The sequence below is a fragment of the Cynocephalus volans genome, chromosome 5 (genome assembly GCF_027409185.1).
Source record: "Cynocephalus volans isolate mCynVol1 chromosome 5, mCynVol1.pri, whole genome shotgun sequence".
In the NCBI taxonomy this organism is placed as follows: domain Eukaryota; kingdom Metazoa; phylum Chordata; class Mammalia; order Dermoptera; family Cynocephalidae; genus Cynocephalus; species Cynocephalus volans.
The window spans coordinates 9488514-9512623 of NC_084464.1; the positions used below are offsets into that span (position 1 = coordinate 9488514).

Consider the following 24110-nt stretch of genomic DNA (forward strand, 5'->3'; position numbering starts at 1 on the left):
AGCAATTATATTTTTAAAGGTTAACAACTTGTAGAACAAATGTTTTAACTATACTTATTTTCTGCTTTATATGCACCAGTTATAATATTTACAAAAGGCTAAAGTCTACTTTAAAAATGATCTTTCACTCTCTCCTTCCCCACATTTTAGTCAAAGATTTTTCCACCCACCTCATTTCTGACCTGGTTGGGGAGGTACAGGAGTTTCAGACAAGGTACCTATGTGTTTTAGATGGGATTCTTGATTTTAGGTGAGTATAAAGACAAGTATAAGACAAAATAATTCTTCATTCAGGTATGTCCTACTACCCCAAAAGTTAGTTATGTGACAAATAGTACCTATGGACAACCTAGAAAAGGAGACATTCTACGGTACCCTAACAATCTTAAGTCTGAACAGCAAGAAGGCCACTTTACACAGCGGTGATGCAGTCATCACTGACTGGCATTTAAGGTTAGACTCCAATTTTGTGGTTACTGTAAACAAGAGAGTTTGAAGAGGTGTCACTAAATTAAAAAACTGAAAATGTTTTAAAAGCAATTCACATTGAGGAAAATATGGTTCCAAGACATTTTATGTAAAAAGAGATTATTGATAAAGGGAATTGGCAACTGAGCATGCTAAATAAAATTCCATGAATATAGTCTTCATGATAAGATGCATTTACTACGTGCATTTTGTGAACAGTATTTCCCTAAAAGTCATCAACTCTATAGAGGTATACTTCATGTTAAACTACTATTGTGTAGGGGAAATATCCATATCAAACAGTTAGTGACATAATATGAGTTGCAAAAATTCAGACATATGAGTTGACAAATTCCCAAAAATAGCAAATTAACTTCTTGTCAAAACAGTTATTGGACCAAACAGAAATAGCCCCAATCTGCAATTTATAAGATAAAATTGTCATCCTGTAAAAAGTTTTAGGATGGATGGATCTCTTTAATACCAAGAATATCGTTCATTAATTCCTACCACAGAAGGATTTGATGAATAATACATTAATGCTATTAATGAGAAAACAATTTAGAGGGAAAATTTAGCCAGAAGTAATCTGATCTCACAAAAGAAACCAGACTGATGTCAAATGGACAAAAAACTAAAAAAATGCTGCAAAAAATTGATAACCAAGAATATATGGTTGGGGGTGGGGAACAGTTAAGGCATCTAAAAAAAAATTCCACATGGCTTTGGCTTATTAAAATATTTTACACTTAAAAATTTTTTTTGAAAGCATCTGAGAAACATGCAAATCGTTTGAAAACCCTGCATGGAAAATTCAGACAGTTTGCAAGCCTCATTCAGATATTTACCAAGGAAAATAAGCCTCTCCCCATGAGACTGCACACGGGGGGAAAGGTCTTTCCAGTTCCCTCTGTCTTATACTAGAGGGCAACCCAGAGGTCTGTGCAGCAGTTACAAACAAGGTGTTATTATCTGGAAGGGAAGGGACCTGTGGTATTTCCATTGGTTGGGGAACAACCCAGCTTCAGTTTTTCCAGATATTCTGCACGTACAGGTTTATGACACTGGAGAACTTTGATTGCATCTTCTACTTTGAACCACTCTCTCTTCCTATATTAACAGAATCTTCCCAATCTTCTAATATTTCAGTGCCTGTTCTCAAAAATGCCCAGGAGCCTGCCTCATTTTCCTTTGACTCCAGCCTCCTCATAAACCTCCCCCACGGCGGCGCCGCCAGGCCCCTCCTCGGGCTCCAGTCCTCCTCCTGGGACCACCCACTGGTCGGGCACCGACTGCCGCTCACCAGCAGCGCCTCGTCCTCCTGCTCGCTCCGGAAGCACAGGCGTGCCGCCCGCTTCTGGAAGCCCTGGCGGTCATAGGTCCGCATCTGCTTGGGCTTGAACTTCACCACCGAGGCCGGCGCTTGCTGCCGCTGCTGCTCCGGCCGCCGCCACCCCGCCGGGGAGTAGGGGCGCGGCCGAGAGCGAGTCGGGGCGCAGGGGCGCCAGGCGTGCTGGCAGGCGAGGCGACGCGGCAGCCCCCGGAGGGGCAGCGAAGCCGGTCAGTCCGGAGCCGGCGGCCGCTCCGACGCGGTGCAGAACGCGGGTGCCGGTCACGGGGGCCCGGGGGCCGAGATGAGAGCGCCGCCTCTGCTCGGGCGACCGCCGCTCTCCGTGGAGCCGCCGCCCGCTCGCCTCCGCAGCCTCCTGCCGCGGCCGCCAGAAGAGCAGGCTCGGGAGCTGCGGGCTCGCGCCACCGGGAGGCAGTTTCCAGAACCGGCGCCGACTCGGCAGCAGCGCGCGGCCACGAGGTTATTTTTAAATGGCTGCATGCTAGACCATTATTTATTAACCAATCTCTTATCAATTGATTAGCAATTAGTAATTAACCATCAGTGAGGCCTTTTAATTATTAACAATTCTTTTTTCTTACAAAGAATGCCGAATGAATAACGGATGAAATATCTCTGGGCACGAATGGTAGCATTTCCGTTGGAGTTATCGTTAGAAGTTTCGTGTTTAATTCCCAGAGTGTTTGTTCTTATAATATCCATGCCTCACAGGAAATAATTCGACCACAAAGTTCTTTACATAATTTTTTTTTTAAATCATGAAAACATACCATGTGCTTGGCTGACTTTTAGAGAGCTAAATTGACTAAGTATAATGAATAAGCATTATCTCATTTCAGCAAATCGTGATGAAAAATTTCAACCTTCATTCAAGTGATCCCATTGATTATAATTAAGGCTCAAAGTAAATTTTCTTTACATGGGAAGTGTCTGACCCTCCAGCACGTGCAAAGTGCAGGCAGTTGAAAGCAAAGACAGGCCAGTCTCATTGTTAGCAATAAAAGAAGGAGCATCAAAGTAACAGGGGCGGCCTGGTACGATGCTCTGCACCCTGTTGGTAGTCAATTAATTCTTGCTGACTGCTGTCTGCTAGAATTTTTTAAAGCATGTATAGAAAGATGTGGGGTTAGAAAAAATAGTCCCAGGACAAATGTCATTAGAAGGGGTCGTGTTTGATGAAACTTGAACCCAGAGAGAAGTTCCTGGACAATATCAATGAGGGCTTTCTCAACATGAGCCATCTGCGCAGACAACGCCTGAAATCACATTGCCAGGAATGGCTAAGTTATCAAGGAAGACTTAATGGAATTTGTTATTTATAAATTACATACTTGTCCAATGATTTCTTTAAATCCTTCAACCCTGTGGCATCGCTTCAGGATATTTGCCCTAAAATCACAGTCATATCTATGTTTTCTTTAGAGAGAGTTGAGGCTTCTTTTCTCCTTTTATAACGTGTTGATGTCCTAGGAAGTCACCTTCACTGTTATAGGTGATAAATTATAGCAAAAACATTATTTAAAATACATTATTTTAGCATAATGTTCTGTACCTTTCCTATGTAAACCAAATGCTTTTTATAACATCAGTAATGTACATTTTGTTGGCTTACAAATAAAGGCCTTTACAAGCATTTAATTAAAATGCATGATATTTATTTATTGAAAATTTATGTAAAATGTTACTTTCATAATCAAACTCATAAAAGATGCATGTTAGAAGCATCCCCAGGTGGGCTTAAGATAGGAATAATGAAAGGTGGATTGTGAACTGGTGACATTTTTGGAAAAATATATTGTTATGCCAATATATGCTAGTCAGAGCTCTTTGATGAATGATTTTCTTAATTACAATGACTGTGAAAGAGAAAAACTAGTAAAAACATCTGCTCTCTCCTGGTTAAAAAAAATTAACTTTTTTCTCTCAGTAAAAGTAGAGACACTTTAGATTTTAGGACCCTCTTGGCTCCTAAACCTAAGTGCTGCTTGAAAAATGGCCCTTTCAGCTTTTAGCCAGCAGTTTAAATCCACAAGAGAGATGCCTAAGAACTCTGCTTTAAAAGGCAGTGTGCCATTTCAGAAAATTGTAGCTTTTTGAAAGAAGAAAAAAAAAATTAGTAAGCCATTTAATTCATCTCCTTCGAACTCGATGTAAGTTAAGGAAAAAATAAGTAAAGTGAGCAAAAAAATCTTAATTCCTATTTTAAAATGATTTCAGCGTTTGGTAGAAATGAAGTCTATAGTCACAGCAGCCAGGGCAGCAGTGAAAATAAGAACCCAGCTCATTTTAAAGTGGGGAAATACAGATAACACTCTTGCACTTGTATCTGGACACACTGAGAGTCAGCAGACAGCTAAGAAATGGGCTACCCCAAAATGGCATAATTTGTAATCTTGGGGAAAAATATTTAATATGAATCCCAAATTTCTTTTACCTGACTTATGCTGCATATATAATGACTCTTTGTATAGATATGTTTATTCATATCTAATCATCAAAGAAAGCTCCTAAAGGTAAGAGCATACTTATGAACAAATCTGTGTTCATAAGAGGAAAGACAGAGCTCATTTAAGATTCTATTACAAGTCTAAATATATGGTTACCAAGGTCACATAATAAACTGTGATCAGAGATACTGTAGATGAAAGATATTCCAAATTCAAATACCCTTAAAAACACATGTAATTATTGCAGGTATCCATTTCTTGGAATGTCAGCATTTAACACGTTTATTGTGCACTTACACTGTATGAGATCTTATGCTTAGGCACTGGTGATACAAGACAGAGCAAAACCAGACACTTTCTGTTTTCAAGAAATTTAAATTGAAGCAGTAAGCACACCAACAGATTTTGGTTTCCAAATTCCATTGCCCTTTTAGAGGAATCAGTGCTTTGTTGAGATATGGCTGACTCCATGTCTGGAGCAGGAAAAACTAGAAGGTAAGCCTGGAACATACTGTTGTATCAAAAAGCAAAAATGTACACAAAGAATGATGGGTATATGCTGAGAGGACACAGCGACCGTCTTGAAGAGGATCCAACAAGCCAAATAGGGCAATTCAAGCAGCCCCAGAAAGAATGGTAATAATGTATTAAAGCTGGGAATATACAAAAAAGGTGGGTATATAGGGATATTAAAAAGAGAGGGCATAGAGGGAGTTCTTCTACACAGAAGAATGCCAGCTTACAAATTTAAAATCATGATAGAATTATTAAAAATCACCATTCTTCAACCTGCTATAAAATAATTGATTCCAGCAAGGATTATCAATGCATATTAAGCCCATTAGGTAAAAGTTTGTGGGGGAACAGGATATTCACATAGTCTCAAGGTATTACCCACAGATTATGGATTGAATACAAAGCGCAAGAAGTTTCCTTTACAAGGGTAAGAAGAGATTGAGCTCATGGTCATAAATGGGTAAACTCATTATGTGTCTCCTGGTGCAACCTAATGGAAAGTATATACCATCACCCATGTGGTATTCTTTCAAAGAATGTTTAACCTGAATATAATCATGAAGGGAGAGTAGAAAAATTCAGATCATGAAACATTCTATGTCTGCAACACAATCAGCCAGATTCTTCAATAATGTCAATGTCATGAAAGACAATAAAAGATAGGGGACTGTCCTAGGTTTAAGGGGCCTAAAGAGAGACATGACCTTTAAAAGCTGTGTCCTTGATTGGATTCTGGGTACCAAACACACACACACACACACACACACACACGCACACGCACACACACACACGCATGCGCGCACACACACAGAGCTATAAAGAACATTTTGATGACAATTAGGAAAATTTAAATGTGGACTTATATATGAAAATATTTCGTGTGCTATTCCACTTACTGAGCATGAGTGACGATGTGAGTGACAATCACACTGTGGTTGTGAAGGAGGATGGCCTTGCTCTTAGGAGATACATCATGAGAAATTTAGGGAGAGTTATTTTGTAACTTGCTTTCAAACGGTTGACAAAAAACTTCAAATATGCATATAGACACACACACAAATATTTGAGAGAGATTTGGTTTACTAGGTGAGTGTTCATTATAATATTTCAGCATTTTTGTAGGTTTGAAAAATTTCAAAATAAAACATCGAGGAAATAAAAGAGTTTAAGTCTAATGAGACCAGAGTTAAAACAAAGTCATTCCTTTCCTTGTAAATGGACATGGAAATCTGCCGGGACGTCAGTGTAAATGAGATTGATTCTTCCTCCCTCCTACATGCCATCATATTAGAGTTTTGGTCTTTATGTGCATTGTAAGAAATTACAATGTTCAGCAAAATTAGAATCACTTAACTAAAAGAAATTGTAGAGATATCTTTTGCAATCTCAACCAATGGCAGATAGTTGAAAAAACATGCTATGGCTGGTGATTTTTGACTTTCCTCTTATGGCTCTCAGGAATTACTTCATGAATTGATCTGTCCCCTCAGCCAGTGATCATTGTGGATGAGAGCCATGTGCTAGGGAACAGGGGGACACAGATGGCCAGGACAGGGTCCTGGAGGTCTGGGAGCCCAAATCTCCAGTGAGAGGATGAGAAGTCAGAATGAGAACCATATAGAAATACTTTAATGCTTACCTAGTTACTGTGACTTGTATGGATTTTTTTTAGAAATCATACTTTCATCAATTTTATAATAATAAGAACTTGGTATCTGAAGAATCATACTACCAATGTTGTATATAATAGGAAAAAAAAACATGTGGAAACATGGCATTCTTTTGAAATTGACAGGTGCTAGCATTTCCTGTCTGCTGAGTTACAAATGTGGCTTGGAGTTGACTGTCCTACTCTGCACAAATGTTTACCAAAAATCCCTCAGCTTTCTCATCAGTAAGTGCCATCTGAAAACCAAGAGTAAGCTCTTGGAGAAAGAATCTATTTACTGGGAGATGGAGCCTAACTTGCTTAAAATTTTTAGCACTGTGCTCTGTATGGACATGGTTCCTTAACAGAACAATGATATTTCTAAACTATGTGAATGAAATGTGGAGGCTGAGAAGACTGTGGGTGTAATATCTGTCACATATTGATCAGATGGTTTATGTAACAACTTTAACTGGCTAAGTTGGTATTCAACTCACTAATTCACTAAAGATTTACTGAACACCTATGGAATGTCAATACTGTTCTAGACATTTGGAATGCAAAGATAAAATAAGAATAATTATCCACTTTGGAAGACATTAGTGACTGGTGGGATGAGGAAAAAGAGGAGACAGACATGTGGGGGGGGAGTGTAAAAGTGCTATTTATTCTATAATGGAAATACGTTAAGGGCATTACCTTAAATTAAATCACTAAATAAAAATGTCATGTAAAGAAGAGAGAAGAATGCATTATCAGGGGAAGGGGCAGTGTGAGAAGAGGCATATCTGCGACTGTCTGCATAGCTGGAGATGGAACACAGGCAGCAGCGTAAATGAAACTGTAGGTGTAGACAGAAGATCAACCGTGGAAGACTTCAGAGAATATATTGTGTCTGGACACTAGATGATGCAGAAAACTGAAGATTCTAATACTTTAAGTGTAGAAACAGAATGATCAGGGTTGCATTTTACTGCCCTGGCAAATGTCACTGTAGATGGGAAGAAGGGAGAGATAAGAGAGATGTTGAGAACGTGGAGTCCAGGGGACTTAAGGATAGATCTGTTGTTAGGGATGAGCAGTCGAGAATGACCTCCGGGTTTTGTAGCTTGGATTCTGAGAGTCACTGAGAGTGGCATCCAGTGAGAATGGGAATATAGGATGAAAACAGGTTTAGGCCAAATGCGATTTTACCACATTAAATTTTAGGCCCAGACTAAGGTTTTAGATCATCCAATAAACAGTTGGATACACAAGTCTTCAGGACTAGAGAGTAAGTTTCACCTAAAAAGGTATGGATTCATGGATCATCAAAATATGATCAGAGTTAAGAGGATGAGAAGAAATAAAAGGACCTGAAGAGGGTACACAGAGCAGAGATGAATAAAGACAGAAATCCTGCCATTAAAGAATGGGTGGAGGACAAAGAGTTGTCAGAGAAGACCTTGAAACAAAAGAGTATCTGATCTGCCCTCTCTTCTCCATATGACTCAAGAGAGAATCTGAAACTGGCAGGACAGTTCTGGGGTCTGCAGTGTAGTACAAAGTCCGACGGCCGACAGAGGCTCTCCACTGCAGCACATCTTACAGCTACATGGTGTGTTTTGCTTCAGACAGCTAATGTATTAGAAAGAGCACTCAGGGCTGGCCAGTTAGCTCAGTTGGTTAAAGCATGGTGCTGATAACACTAAGATCTAGGGTTTGATCCCCGTACTAGCAGCTAGTCACAAAAAAAAAAAAAAGTACTAGAATTAGCAAACCTGGGATTGGGGTCCCAATTCTTCCACTTGCTGTATGATCTCCGGTATGTTGCTTAACTTCTGAGCCCCGGTTTTTCATCTATAAAATGGAGGATGGGGTATAAAGCTTATTATTTCCTACTTCATAGGGTTGTTGACATTCAGATAACATTTGATAACGATTTGTAAACTACAATGTGCATTAGAAATGGGGAGTCTGTTATTACCATTGGCACCCCTGAAGTTTTAGTTATACCTTGGCCTACATTCTTGAGCTGGAATGGAAACAGAATGGGGCAAATTGGGGTCAGAGTGGGCACAGGAACTTCAGTCTTCCTTTTCTTTTCTTTTTAGTTAAATAATAATTGTATATATTTATGGGGTCCAATGTAATGTTTTGATATATGCATAGATTATGGAATGATTAAATCAAGCTAATTAACACATCTATTTCCTCACATACCTAGCATTTTTCTTGTGCTGTGAACATTTAAAATTTACTCTCTTAGCAATTTTGAAATATAAATTACATTCCTATTTACCATAGCCACCATGTTGTGCAACATATCTCCCAATTATATCCCTCCTGTTTAACTAAAACTTTGAATGCTTTGACCAACATCTCATCAGTCCCCCCTACCTCCAGCCTCTGGCATCACTATTCTACTCTCCACTCATATGAGTTCAACTTTTTTTAGATTCCACATGTAAGTGAGATCATGCAGTATTTCTTTTTCTGTGTCTGACTTATTCCTCTTAACATAATGTCCTCTAGGTCATTGCAAATAACAGAATTTTTTTCTTTTTAAAGGCTGAATAGTATTCCACAGCGTATTTTCATTTCTATTCTTTTTTTTTTTTTTTTTTGCGGCTAACCAGTATGGGGATCTGAACCCTTGACCTTGGCGTTATAAGGCCATGCTCTAACCAACTGAGCTAACTGGCCAGCTCATTATATATACCATATTTATATATACCTATATATACCTATTATACATACCATATTTTCTTTATCCATTTATTTGTTGGTGGACACTTAGGTTAATTCTACATGTATATCTTGACCACTATGAATAATGCTGCAATAAACATGGTAGTGCACATATCTCTTCTACCTACTGATCTCAATTATTTTGGATGTATACCCGGAAGTGGAATTGCTGGATCATATGATAGGTATATTCTTAAGTTTTTGAAAAATCTCCATACTGTTTTCCATAATGATTACACTAATGTACATTCCCACCAACAGTGTACAGTGGGTCCCTTTTTTTCCACATCCTCTCCAACAGTTATTTTGCCTCTTTTTGGTGATAGCCCTTCTAATAGGTGTCAGGTGATATCTTCTGGTTTTAATTTGCATTTCCCTATTGATTAGTGGTGTTGAACATTTTTTCATATACCTATTGGCCATTTGTATGTCTTCTTTTGAGAAATGTCTACTGAGGTCCTTTGCCCATTTTTAAATTGGGTAATTTGTCCTCTTGCTATTGAGATGTTTGAGTTCTTCATGTATTTTGGATATTTAGCATATGTATGGTTTGCAAATACTTTTTCCCAATTTGTAGGTTGTCTCTTCTATCTGTTAATTGTCTCTTCAATAAATGGTGTTGGGAAAACTGGATATCCGTTTGCAAAATAATGAAATTGGACCCTTATCTCACACTATACAAAAAAAAAAAAAAAAAAAACTCAAAACAGAGTCGAGCTTTAAATGTAAGACCTGAAACTATAAAACTACTAGAAGAAAACATAGGGGAAAATCTTCATAACATTGGTGTGGGCAATGATCTTTTTGGATATGACCTCAAAAGTATAGGCAACAAAAGCAAAAATAGACAAAAGGATTTTGTCAAACTAGAAAGCTGCAGTCTTTTCTTTAAATGAGGACATTCTTGGAGGATTCAAAGCAGGCAGCCAGAAAAAATACGCTAGTTTATTTTTTTACTTGGCTGCTAAATAACTAATTTCATATGTTTGTGAACAGGATCTTTCATGAGGTCGAGTTTATCGGTGCAATGTAAGATGTGTGACTGTATGGACACTGCTACTGTTCCACTCAGATTTCCTTATGTTCCTTTATGCCTTTTATTGCTGCTGAGTGCTCGTCTCCTCTGCTCTCAGCTGCTTCCCTCCCACTTCTGTGTGCTTTGCTTTTTTTCCCCCTGGCCATAAAACAGTCTTAATACATTTAAAAAGACTAAGATCATAGAAAATATGTTCTCTGACCATAATAACAGAAGAAAATTTAGAAAATTCACAAATGTATGGAAATTAAATAGCACTCTCCTAAATAAACAATGGGTAAAAAGAAAAATCACATGGAAATTGGAGAGTACTTTGAGATAAAAATCAAAGTGCGACATATAAAAATTTGTAGGATGTGGGGCTCATGCAGTGCTTAGAGGAAAATTTATACTTGTAAACACCTACATTAAAAATAAGAAAAATCTCAAATCAGTAATGTAAACTTCTACCTTAAGAAAATAGAAAAAGAACAAGCTAAACCAAAAGCAAGTATAAGTAGGAAATAAAAAGATTACAACAGAAATATATGAATTAGGAAATTAAAAAACAATAGAGAAAATCACAAACCAAAAGTTGATTCTTTAAAAAGATAACAAAATTGGCAAACTTTTATCTAGATTGACCAAGAAAAAAGAGAGAAGACTGAAATTACAGAAATCAGAAATAAACAGGAGCATTATTACATTGTTATTATGGTTTTTTGCAATGGTAAGATTTAGTTTCTTTTTCTTGTTTGCATTTTTGTTCTGCCAGTGGGTTTTATTCCTTCTTTCGTATTCTTGGTAGTGACTATCATTTTTCAGAGTCCAGATGCAGGAGTTCCTTGAGGATTTCTTGTAGGGCTGGTCATGTGGTGGTGAACTCCCACAGTTTTTGTTTGCCTGGAAAATACACTATTTTTCCCTCATTTCTAAAGAATCCCCTTGCTTGGTACAACGTTCTTGGTTGGCAGTTTTTTTCTTTTAGTATTTTGAATACATCATCCCATTTTCATGGGGTCTATAGAGTTTCTGTTGAGAAGTCTGCTGTTAGTCTGATAGGGGCTCCTTATAGGTGACTTGATGTCTTTCTCTTGTTTCTTGAAGGGTCTCTCTTTGTCTCTAAGCTTTGCAAGTTTGAATATAATGTGTCTTAGAGAGGATTTTGGGGGGACAAATCTGGGGATCTTTGAGCCTCCTGGCTGTGAAAGTCCATGTCTCTCCCTATACCTGGGAAGTTTTCGGTTATAATTTCAATGAATAGGTTTTCTATGCCTTTTCCTTTCTCCTTCCCTTCTGGAACACCCATGATTTGAATGTTTGTGAGCTTAAGGTTGTCTGCTAGCTCTCTTAGGTTTTCTTAATTTTTTTGAATTCTTTCTTTTCTTTTTTCTTCTGCTTGCTCTAGCCTGCTGCTAAAGCTCTTGATTGAATTTTTTATTTTGCTGAGTGAATCTTTCAGTTCCATGAATTCTGCTACATTATTTTTAATGGTTTTAATCTCTGTAAATTTCCTCCTTTATAGCCTGGATTTTTTTTTTTCTCATTTCATTATGCTGTCTACTTGAATCTTCTCAGATCTCAGTGAGTTTCCTTAAGATTATTGCTTGGAATTCCTTTTCCTCATTTGAAGGGTTACTTGCTCTATAGGATCTGGTATTTGAGAATTACTATATTCTTTTGGTGGTGTCATCTTTTCTTGGGTTTTTGTATTTCTAATATCTCTACAATGATGTCTGGTCATCTGGTAGAGCAGTTGCTTCTTATATTACTCTGGAGTGGTCTCTGAGGAAAGAGATGTCCTCTTCTTTCTCTGGCCTCCCTGATGACTCTCCTTGTGTCAAAGCATTTGAGTGTCTAAAGGGCCAACTGCACAGTGGCTGTGGCTACTGCTGTGGTGTTGAGTCACTTTTTCAGCAGCTGTGACTGTGGTGGTGGCTGTAGTGGGTCACCAGTGCAGAAGTGGTTTTCCAGCATACTCCTTACTTGCTTCCATGCAGGGGATCCTGCCCTCGGCTCCTGCCTAGGACCCTGCATGTGCTCTGCCTCCTACCTGCTTCTGGGTGGAGAGGGCTGCCCTAAGTTCCTGCTTAGGATCCCAGGTGTACTCTTTGCTTTGTTTTTTTTTTTACAGCCTACCTACCACTCTCTCTGGAGGAGCACCTTTGGACTGCTGGTGCTCATTTGTCCACATGTCATTTGAGTCTGCAGGGGAAAAGAAGGCCTTGGTGGCCCTTAGGCAAGCAAGACCAGTGTGTGCGTTCCTGTGGACCCACATAGGAACAAGGGTCAACAGACAATGGAAAAGAGGAGCCACTCAGAGGCTGGTGAGTCATTGCAAGGGATTCCATCAGACCGTGGAAGGGTTGGCACATGGCCCATCCCATGGGAAGTGTTTGGAGTATGAGACATGGGGGAGACAGGCCCACCAGGGGAACATTGGGGCCTAGCATGGACAACTGATCTGCCCTCCAATCAGCACAGACCCACTCAGTGGAGACTGGTCAGGAATATAGAACTGTAGGGGATGCAGTTTGCTGAAAAGACTCAGGCCCAAACCAGAGTTTCCATACAACCCAGGTGTACCAGACCTCACAAGACTCAGAAGTGCTTACAAGGTCAGCAAGTAAACCCTGAGCTACACAAAAAGCTTTTCCCAGGGAATCAGCAGCAAAGCAGCAATTTAGTTCAACCACAGGGCTCAAGCGCTGGTCCCCATAGGAGGTTCCTCCATTTTAGAAGTAAGAAGGTAGTCAGCCATGCCCTGGCTACCACATCCAGTCCAGTGAGGACCACCAGGCCACTGCCAGAAGCATCCCACACTCCCACGCTGAGGCAATGGGGGACCTTGGGTCTCAGCCACAGCCCCCAATGTCTGCATTTAGCCCAACAGCAACCACCTAGGCCCTGCTGGAAGCATCTTGAGCTCCCAAGCTGAGGGGAGGGCACTGAGGGTATCAGCCATGACTCTCTGATGTCCACACTCAGCCCAGCAGTGACCACCAAGCCACCATGGAAGTCCCCAGGCTCCCCTGACAGAATGAGAGGGGTGCCACACATCTCAACCACACCCGACCTTCCCTCCCTCCTCCTCCCACTCTATCTCCCACCAATTTCCCCTCTCCCCCCCAACTACAATGCAACATCTTACAATGCAAAAGAATAATAATAATAAACAAATTTTTAAAAATACCAAAAAAAAAAAGAGGGAAAAATAGCAAGAAACATGTAAATGCATTTTCGTCCATGTTAATTAGAGTTAAATAGAAATGTATTCTTTTGCAGTATTCTTGATTTGAGGTTATTCATAATTCTATGGAAACTTTTGTATAATATAAATAATTAGAAGTTTCTCATGAATAATCTTTTCCTTAACAGTGGTTTGCAAAGGACTGCTGTCCAGTAGTAATAAGAGAACCCTTCATGAAACGACTCCTGGACAGTGTGTCTAAGTGAAGAAACAATTCTTTGAAAAATGATCATTTTGGCATTTTAGGCCATTGAAAAATATTAAATCAGCTTCCTTTGGACATTTGACTGATGAAATGGTAGAAAACCATAAGTCAAGAAAGACAGTCACTTGAGTGACTATATTCTTTGTGTCTCTAGCTGGCAAGATAGATTAAATAGTGCTTTTCTTTTTGGGGTGCTTTAAGAATTGTTATACACACTTTTTCATAGTTTCTCATCAGTTTCCATATCATTTCTTGGCCTCAGGACAGGCTATAGGATAGCATTCAATCAGGCAGTGAAAGGATCACAATACTTGTCCTGGGAGCTGTTGGAAAACTCTCAAAGGAGATGTGGTTAACTCTGCTTTTGTGTGATGACAGAGAGGTCATATATTTCTCTAAAAAGTTAGCCACAGGCTGTAGATGTTAAGGTATGGCAATGAAAACTGCAGAAATTTATCAAGAGGAATGGTGTGTAACCTTACAGAATACATTGCAACTAAATAAAAACAGTATTGCAGGAAATACTGCAAAAAATATTCATGTGCCAATGCAGGGTAAGACTAAAGAAAAGAAAAGTGAGTCCAGGGACAGCCTGGCTCTGAAAGTCTGATTTAGCCTCTTGTCTGGGAGTTGAGTGTATAAATGAAAGAGGCATGCCATCCAACATGCTGAGAGGAATAGAATTAAGAACATCTGAGTGTCTGTGAGAGAAGACGTGGCCTTCCAAAATCCACTCATTTCTAGGGGAAGTAGCAGCACAAATGTTTTACCATTCAATAAAAGTTCCCAAGCTTGTGCTTGTTTCTGTATTTTAAATGTGCTGGCTGGACACTGTACCTGAAATGGCTTTTGAAGACAGGTATCTGATATGTGCATGTTTTAAGTGGAACCAGTCATGAGAGTGGGGTGGCAGCGTGGGTGTTTGTGAACGGGGACGTGACTCTGACTTGTTTAGAAAAACGATGTATCCTGACTGGCCAGAGAAACAGTAGGATGGTGAGAAGGAGATAAATGAATTTATAGGAAAGAAATGTTAAATAGAAAGTTGAAAGGAGCGAGAAAGGAATAAGAGAGATGTGCCAAAAATAGGTAGTCATGATTGTGAAAAAAATCTCCATTTCAAATTATATCTTTTTAGTTTGAAATATCCTGTCCCCATATACTCATGCACTCAGCAGACCTCTCTGTGTTTATAAATTGTCCCTGTTCTTGACTGTGTGGTTTATTCCAAACCTTTAGCCTTCCATCCTCAAAATTTTTCTTAAAATTGTTCAGTTCAAGGTAGGTCTTGCTCAGGGAGAAGCATATCCAAATTCATACGGCAGACTTAAGGTCATATTTATTTAAATAGACACTCTATTTCCATGAGACTTCTCTGGACACTGGGGGGTGGGGGGGATGCCCAAGTAACTCTTATTAAAATCTCTCTTCCTGTGTGTGCCGAGAATGTCAAATGGCCACTGAGTTCTCCTCCAGGGAGTTTATAATCAAGCCCAGGACCCCGTTAGATGAAAAAAAGTGCTTGTTTTAGTCTTAACAAAGTCATATTCTTTCTTCCACAAATCCTTACCCTCTGTAAAAAATAAAATAAAAATTTTAAACCTGTTTGTAAAAAAATGTTTCCACCTATTAGGCCATAATAAGGAACAGGAGTTTTATTTAGCATAGAGTCAGAATAAAGTCAAATTTTCACTCTGTCCTGCACACATGCATAAGAAACTCTAAGAAGCACAGACTTCTTTTTCTGATAATTACTTTTTCCCTCAAATATTAAGTGTTTGCCAAACCTATACAATATTCAATGCCTCGCACTGTTTTAGATGTTAAGAAACATGCAGTGGATGAGACATATCCTATCCTCAGTTTGCAGGATGACAGAGAGACATAAAAACTTGTGGGTCCATATGGAAGTATTTTTGCATAAAATTCAGAGATGTAAACTCAAATGCCTATGGGGCTAGACAGGTAACATGAAAGTGTGAACGTCAGCCTATATAAGGCATCTGGAACTGGTGGGATCTATGGCAAAACTGAAGACATTGAGATTAAAAAAAAATCTTAAATCACTGATTCACAAAACGATATCAGATTTGGCAGATACAACCTGCAACTGTAAATATGGCACATCTGGCACAGATAAATGGAATACTTACGTGATTATATAAATACACTGAGGAGAAATAACGAAAGGTATTTAAAATAATGCTAGCAGCCAGAAGACTGAGTGGCCTTTATCACGGAAGATTTACTAGAGGAAAGCCATAACATGGTCGGAACTAAGGATGCATTACTGCAATGAAGACCTTGAGACTTCAGAAGAGACCTACAGGCTGATTGACTTGTCCAAACTGGTTTTGCACTTGCAAATACTCTTCTCCAACCATTGCTTTCTCTCACCTGTTTGCAACAAATTTATCATGAGACTGGGAAAGCCAAAGAAGCAGAGAGGGGAAGAAGAGTTAGGGGCTCTGAGCCCAGTGGGAGGACCTTTTCCTCCTTTTCCAAACAAATACATGAAGGGACTAGATCTGGTTTAAGAATCTTGCCCACCGTGGGTACCCAAATCAGCTGTGTATTGCAGTAGCAGTAAACTAAGTAGCTGAAAACCCATTCCTAATTCTCCGATGATGAATCACATATATTTATTTCAGTGTCAGAGAAAAATTTCCTGAGAACCTTTTGTTAGCATTAGGACATCATTTTATTTCAAAAGAAAGAAGGCTTCAGTATTTATGTCTCTGAAGGCTTACTATTCTCCAACACATTAATAGACACGTTAGATTGATTTTTGAAAAATGATACCTAACTGAAGAAAAATTCTGATTTCCTGGTGCAATTATCTTCTGAATACTTATCTTTCCAGTAGAAGCTCTCTACCAAAAGCTCTTCAGTGGATAATTCCAATGAAGGTTTTTAAACATACTTTAAAACAAATAGCATTTGAAAGGAGAGATAAGAATGGCTCTGTTGAGAATTTAAACTTTTCTTTAAGAATTATAGGTGTTGGCAATTGCCTGAATGCCAGATGCCTAAAATGAATTAGCAAAGATCTCCAGAAAATCAGACAGTGGGTCAGCCAGGTAATAACCTCAGAGTATGAAGGTACCTCAGAGTTGATATGGTTCAGTTCAAATCCTGACTTTCTTCTGTGATATCTCAATTGGTAATCCAACTTAAGTTTGAAGTCTTCCAATGCTGAGGGAATTCACTGTTTCTTAGTGAAGTTCATTCTATTTTCCTCAACTTCTTCAGCCATTCATAAGTGAAAAAATTCACATTTCTGTTGCTTCTACTTACTATGGAGCATTTTCATATATTTGAGGATAACTATTATCCCACTCTAAAGAAAATCATTTTTTCTTGTTTCACTTTCTGTTTTATTTTTCTAGTTTAATGATAGTATTGCTAGTGTAGGTGTAAGGATGTTTTCTACAGTTAGATGGTTATTTTTTCTAAGCTCAGAGAGCGGCAGGTTGGAGTGGGTGTATGGAGTATGTGTGTATCTTGAAAGATCACCTTCCTGGACGAGGAGTTTTGGAAGACACAACATTAGAAATAGATCTGATTCCTGTGCTTGCCAGTCCTGAGATCTAAAGAAGAAAGCACTACACACTGCTAAGGGTTTCACCATAAAAGAGAACTTGAAGATGAACATCACATAAACTCTCAAGTGGAGTTAATCTGGAAAGACTTCATGAAGGAGGTGAGATGTACGCAACAGTTGCAAGACAGTGAGGTGCATTGTTGTGACAAATTCTAGATGAAAAATAAGATATTCAAAGTCACTCTCCAAGTAGTATTTGATAGCAAAGTTTTGTCTATCTGCAAAATTTTTAAAAATTATTCATCAGGAGGTTCTAAATGAGGTTGGTATTCTTATTTTGAGTATAAAGCAATGTGGACTTTTATCTTAGAGTGAAAATAAATATCCCCCAATAACATAACTTTTGCAGCATATAAAAATTCATGTAGAGATTTTAAAATAAATATTTTACACTATGTTTTCTCAAAATAATTTCTTTATGATAAAATGTAAATGATTTTTTAACCTTCGTAAATCATTAGTCTTTGTGGAGCATTTTCTTCAACTCTCCATCAATGTTTCCCCTTTGGGCTGAAATCAAGCATGGAAAATTCCACCTTACCAGACAGGCCTTTTTGGAAACCATAAGCAGTTTAAATTTATACTTAACTTCAAATGCTTTTTACCACAAATGATATAATATGGGGCACTGAGTAATCATTTTTTGGTATAATTGAGGTAGCTTGTTGGTCTGTTCAGTTATTTCTGAGCCACTTACAGATTTATTTAGGTATTTCAGCATACTCTAAACTTCATTTTTCAGAGTTGAACATTTACTTATTTTTTTTTTCTTTTTGGGTGCATAAATAAGAGGATTTTGTACCAGTAAAAAACATTTCCATGTTGCAAAATAATAAGATGATTATGTATTATATGAGGTTATTAGGAACCCCCCAAACATAAGCAATGTGGAAATCAAACAACATAGATCTCAAATATGTTCTATATTATGATTTGAGACTGAATTAAAGAAAGGGTTGAGGGCAATGTGGGGAGAATAAGGTATTTACTTTTTTTTTCTTATATCCTCATTTAAGGTTTTATGGTTTTAAAAAGTGAACAAACTGGGATTTGAGAATTTAGAAATATTAAATCAAAAGTGACAAACTTATACTCAGTAGAAGTACCAGAAATTAAGCATTGGATTGCAGAGAGTAGGATACTATTTATTTATTTATATTTATATATTTGTTTGTCACTCTGAGTAATAGAAAATAGAGACTAGTATAATACCAAAATTAAACCTTTCAGAATAGAGAAGAAGAAAGTGGCTAGAGGTGGAAAAAATTAAGAAGCAATAAAGAAAACTTGGTGAAAGTCTAGAATACTTACTATTATATACAGGAGGCAGTGGGAAGTAATAACTTTGATTGGGACTGCCATTTTGTTCTAGGTGTCCTGGAATTCATTGGGAAGGTGCAGACAGAGCGAGGTCACGGAAGTCACAAGTGTTTGGAATGAAATGGGGAACAATGCTAGTGGAGCGATTGCCACTTATAACTGCTGGAAGGTGTGCCTTGAATCTGTCAGCAAGATTTCTGTCTGGGTTGAGCTGGATAAACAGCAGAGCAAGATCAAACCTAACTTATTTTTACTCAGGGTCTTCATCGGCCCCTGGAGAAAGTGACGATTTCACTTACATTATTTTTTATTATGACTTTTTGGCCTTCATTCTGCTGAATTTATTCAATGTAAGTCTTAATATTGCAGTTTTCAGGCCTTATATGGGATTAGCACCTTTTTATGCCTATAGTTTTCCCTGAGCTGCCTACAGCTATCACTGCGTCAATTATAATTTGTTAATTTCAGAGTTTTTGATCACATCACTTATGAGATTTCATCTGTTAGTTTGCAGCACAGCCCTGATTGCTTAAGATGATGTGCTCATGCACCACAGATTTGTGTAAGCTAACCTCCTCTATGCTTCCTTCCCCACACCCTGCCAAGTGTAGGCTCTTCATGAAGAAACTTTAGAATGAAAAAGAGCATAAAACTAACTCCCAAAGTATCAAAATGGTAGAGCATGTCCTGCATGACCTCACAACAATAACAGAATTATTTAATTAATCAAAGAAGAATAAAATAGCAACAATGACCATAAAAACCACAGCATGAAGGCAAGATTTAGGTGGAAACGTTTTTTCATAGTTTATTACAGGAATGTAATATCCCAATGTGCATTATGAATCATTAAGAAAGAAGGGAGAGTGTCCCACATTTCCCAAATTTATTTGAGATTACAATGGATCTTTGGCAGAACATCTAACAAAGACAGCACTGAGCATAACATGCTTTGAGAAATGTCCTCTATTAATTGATTAAAGCTTTTCATCTCTAGAGAAGAGCCTCGCATTTAATATAAGAAAATTCAGTGCAGGAACCCGGCTATCGTACATACACACAGAGTTTGCCAAGTCTGTTTAGCTATGAATGGGGGGCTGTTCATTCTTCCCTTGTCCTAGAACCTGAGGTGGGCATAGGGAAAGTGAAGTAACTAGCTCTAGAGACAGAGTTTATGACACCTGCATGGCTCTCCTGTCTTGGTCAAACTTGGAAGCCACATCATTTGCCAAATGACATTTCAACAAAAGCCGAATTTGCAAAAGCCAATTCATCAAAGAATCAATTCATTCAAGGACCACTTTTTAAAATTTTCTGATTTCTAACCACTTGCTTTTTATAATTATTCATGAACTCGATAGATAGTTATGTTGAATGAAATCCTTTATAATAGTTGTCAAGCATTTTTAAAAAGTTCTAGTTGATAGGTTTTCATAACTGCATTTAAATATCTCATCTGTTCCTGGCTGAGCTTCCTGCTGCTGCATGTGGGGAGCTGGGACAGAGTGGGAACTCTGTGCTGGGGAGTGAGAGTGGAGAACTGGGACACAGCACACCTGCCTGCCTGCCCTGGGGGACTAAGGGGACAGAGGGCAGAGTCAGGGAAATTGAGCATCTGGGTTAGAGAGTTGGGGAGATAAAGTTCAGAGAAAGGGGGAGGTGAGGGTCAGAGATGGGAGAATGGGTAAAGAGGAGTTAGAGAAAAGAAGAGTTTAGGGCAAGGAGGAGAGTTCGAAGTCCCCAGAGTCCCATCTTCCCGCCTATCTCTTAGGCTCTGCCAATCCACCCAATATGACTTTCTGTGGCCAAGAAAAAAAACTTTTTAAAATGTAGTAAACCAGTGAATTGGTAAATTTGGTGAATAGATCATGCGTGACTACCATAGTCCGTTGGCTTTTGGTGACTATTTAGAGTCTGCGCCTCACAACCTGAAATACTATTTGCCAAATGTCAGTATTTTGTTCATGATCATATTTCTGGTGCCTTGCACAGTGTCAGACAGAGGAAAAGCAATAAATATTTCTTCAGTGAATAAAGGCTAGAATAACAGTATGAAGGCAGGAAGTGCCTAGAGCTGAATGGTCTCCAGATGATATTCCATGCCTAGACCTACTGTAGTCATTGAACAAACCGATTTTGTTAGAACTCATCTAGTGGTCTTAGGAAGGCATCTGAAATACAAAATAGAAATGAAATGCTAATGAAATATAATTTCCATTTAAAGAGGGAAGGTATGGTGTTTGGTGATCTTTCAAATTATTTCTGAAACCAAATTTGCTCATTTCTCCATCTTTCCCTTTTATTTTATATTGTTAATAGAATTCTTTATACTTTATTGGTAAACAACCGCTATGACTCTTATTCAGAAGAACTTTGTCCTTTACAATTTGATTTTTTAAGATCAGTTCTTCCAGCATGTCTCCCAATTTTGTTCAAATAAGATACTCGCCTGCGTTCATGAGAATCTCAACTCTAGTAATTAAATGACTCATGCTCAAACTTCTATCATTTTCTTTCCCCTTGGTGGTTTATACTAATTCAACTTATGTTTTTGATGATTGTCAGTACTTCCTTTTCAATAATGTAAAACTATTAAATGAAAGAAATGGGATTTCATGTATCACTGAATATGCTGTTTTCTTAAAAAATAACTTTACCTTATAATGAATTATTTCACCAAACTGCATATAATATGCAGTAATGCAGAATGATCAGTGGACAGGAACCATTTCTGAAGCAAACAGTTTTTTAAAAAAACTTTTTATTGAAAATTTCAAACGTTCACAGAAATGGAAAAAATAGTCTAATCAACCCACATGGGCTCATCACCCAGCAGCTGACAACGCACAGGCGTCTGTGACCGTCTTTAAACCACCTACCCCCGCTGCTCATCACCCAGCAGCTGACAACGCACAGGCGACTGTGACCGTCTTTAAACCACCTACCCCCGCTGCTCATCACCCAGCAGCTGACAACGCACAGGCGACTGTGACCGTCTTTAAACCACCTACCCCCGCTGCTCATCACCCAGCAGCTGACAACGCACAGGCGACTGTGACCGTCTTTAAACCACCTGCCCCCGCTGCTCATCACCCAGCAGTGAACAACGCACAGGCGACTGTGACCGTCTTTAAACCACCTGCCCCCGCTGCTCATCACCCCGCAGCGAACAACGCACAGGCGTCTGTGACCGTCTTTAAACCACCTACCCCCACCGCATTATTTTGAAGCAAATCTTAGACATCACATCATTTTATCCCTGAGTATTTCAGAATGTACCTCTTAAGAATTAGGACTGTTGTGAAAAGCATAACCATACACCAGTGTCAACTCTAAAAATTAATAAAATTTTGTTAATATCCAGGTTTTACTTTTCCCTAATTATTCATGACTTTTTTTTAACAGTGTGGTCAAATTAGGAGTCACATGAGGTTGAATAGGCTTCAATTTTCAGATTTAATTTCTGCTTGGTTAATCCATCCCCGTTGAAATATTTAAATGTTAAATATTTAATGGGCTTATTTTTTAAGTCTATAACACGTGAAAGATTATCTGGGATTACAGATGTTTAGAAGTCTTTTGTCGTTGTTATTACTGTGATATTTGTAATTGTATTAGTAATTGTTGTAGTTGCTTTTACTAATTTCATACAGTTATACTATTAGAATTAGGTTTAATCTTTTGGGCTGTTCTGATTGTTCTCAAATGTTCATTCAGAATCATCTTTAGTTATGTTTTTATCGTGTGGTGTAATTGAATACTAGTAAAGCACCCATACAATAGTTGGAAACATATTTATCTACAAGGAGGATTATTTATATCAGCGACTCTAGGGCAGGGTTTGCAGCTTTTAATTACACCCAAGGGAAATAGTCGTACTCAGCAATATATCAAACTTTTAATGCCTCCGGAGTTCATTACCACACAATAACCACATTGTCTGTCACACCTTATTGCTTAATTTTTGCTTTTCAAAGCCTCTTATTGTTGAAAGGATGATTTAACACATCAGGTAAAATGGATGATGCAGGAAAGAAAAAAGAGGGAATGGAATTTAGAGCAGCAGTGGATGGCTTTGGCCTCCTCAGGCAGGTGGGCCACTGCTCCTCAGGCAGTACAAGGAAACAGAGACGGTGATCGGTGGCAGATGAGGTGGCCGTGTGTGAACGTCCTCCTTTCAGTGCTTACATCATCTCTGTAAGTTAGGAAAGAGTGAACCAGCTAAGAGTGAGCATAGGAGAGCCAGTACCGGAGATCTGAGGAGAGAGAAGGATTGAAATCATTATCTGGCTGATATAAGAACAGTTGTGCTAGGGAAGCGGAGAGTGAATGCCAGCAGCTTTGAGGACCTCCGTGAGGTTTGTAGCCTTGAATTTGAAGTCAGACAAGTCAGTGTGGTTGTGTTTTTTTCTCCAGCCACCTTCTTCAATAGGAACACAGGTGTGGAGTTGACAGAAAGGCAAATTGAATTAGAGCTGTGATTTAGACAAACCAGTTACCTATGATAAGAGAATGGTATGGAATTGAGGATGAATGCAAGGAAATAATGGTAATGATTGATCATTACATTTGAGCTAGATAGGAGGGAAGTGACGACATGAGAGGATGAGGTCACATTGGAAAATTGGGTGTAATAGACTGTAGGTCTGGTGCTATTTAAGAATGTAAAATCAGGGTCATAGAGGGATATGATAGGCTGATTGCCAAAAATGGTCCTGATTTTCAATCTCTACTTGGATCCATGCCTCTCCTTGCATGAAGAGGTGGAGTCCATTTCCAGTCTCTTGACTCTAGGCTGGTCTTGTGACTTTCTTTCACTGATGGAATATGATTCAAGTGACAACCTGTCATCTCAGAGCATGAAGCCTTAAGCCCTTCCACTCATTCCCTTGTACCTCTGACTCTGCTATAAGAACAAGCCTGGGAGATGGGACATCACATGAAGCAGAGCCAAGTAATCCCAACTGAAGCCAACCAAGCTAGCCCACAGCCTACTGCCAGTGGGCCACCAATGAGTAAGACTCCATGAGATCAGCCAAGTGCAGCCTAGCTCGGCACGACTGTCCAACCAGCCCATAGACCCATAATAAAGAGCTGTTATCTAAAGCCACTGAGTTATGGGGTTATATTGTTATAAAACAATAGCTAACTGATAAAAAGGAGGAGCTAGGAAGGTAGAATGCAGTGATTAGAAAGTTAAAACCATGAAAATTGAGACAATGGAGGCATTGCAGTCTTTGGTAGAAACGAGGTTTAGCGTCTGACTGGGAATGAGTGGTTGAGGTAACGTGGAGCATGAGATCATGGGAGAAGAGCTGGAGTCTGATCTGTGTGGATGAAAATCACCAATAAGAGTAGTGTCAGAGAGTGTGACAGTGTTCAGGAGCTAAAATATCAAGAAATGAGACAGACTGACCGGACTCTGGAAGACAGAGACAATGACAGAGTCTGATTACATGAGATTCAAAGCTGCAATAATTTTTATGGAAGAGAAGGGGAGAAAATTCTGGAAATATCTGTGAAGAACAAGGAGGACGCATCACTGTCTGCTGGCCT

The 24110-nt window shown here is 38.8% G+C and overlaps 1 pseudogene; it reads right to left on the reverse strand.

Moving 5' to 3' along the window:
* Window positions 1–1312: 1312 nt before the first annotated feature.
* LOC134378285 (diphosphoinositol polyphosphate phosphohydrolase 2-like) lies at window positions 1313–2299 on the reverse strand (annotated as a pseudogene).
* Between the last annotated feature and the right edge of the window lie 21811 nt (window positions 2300–24110).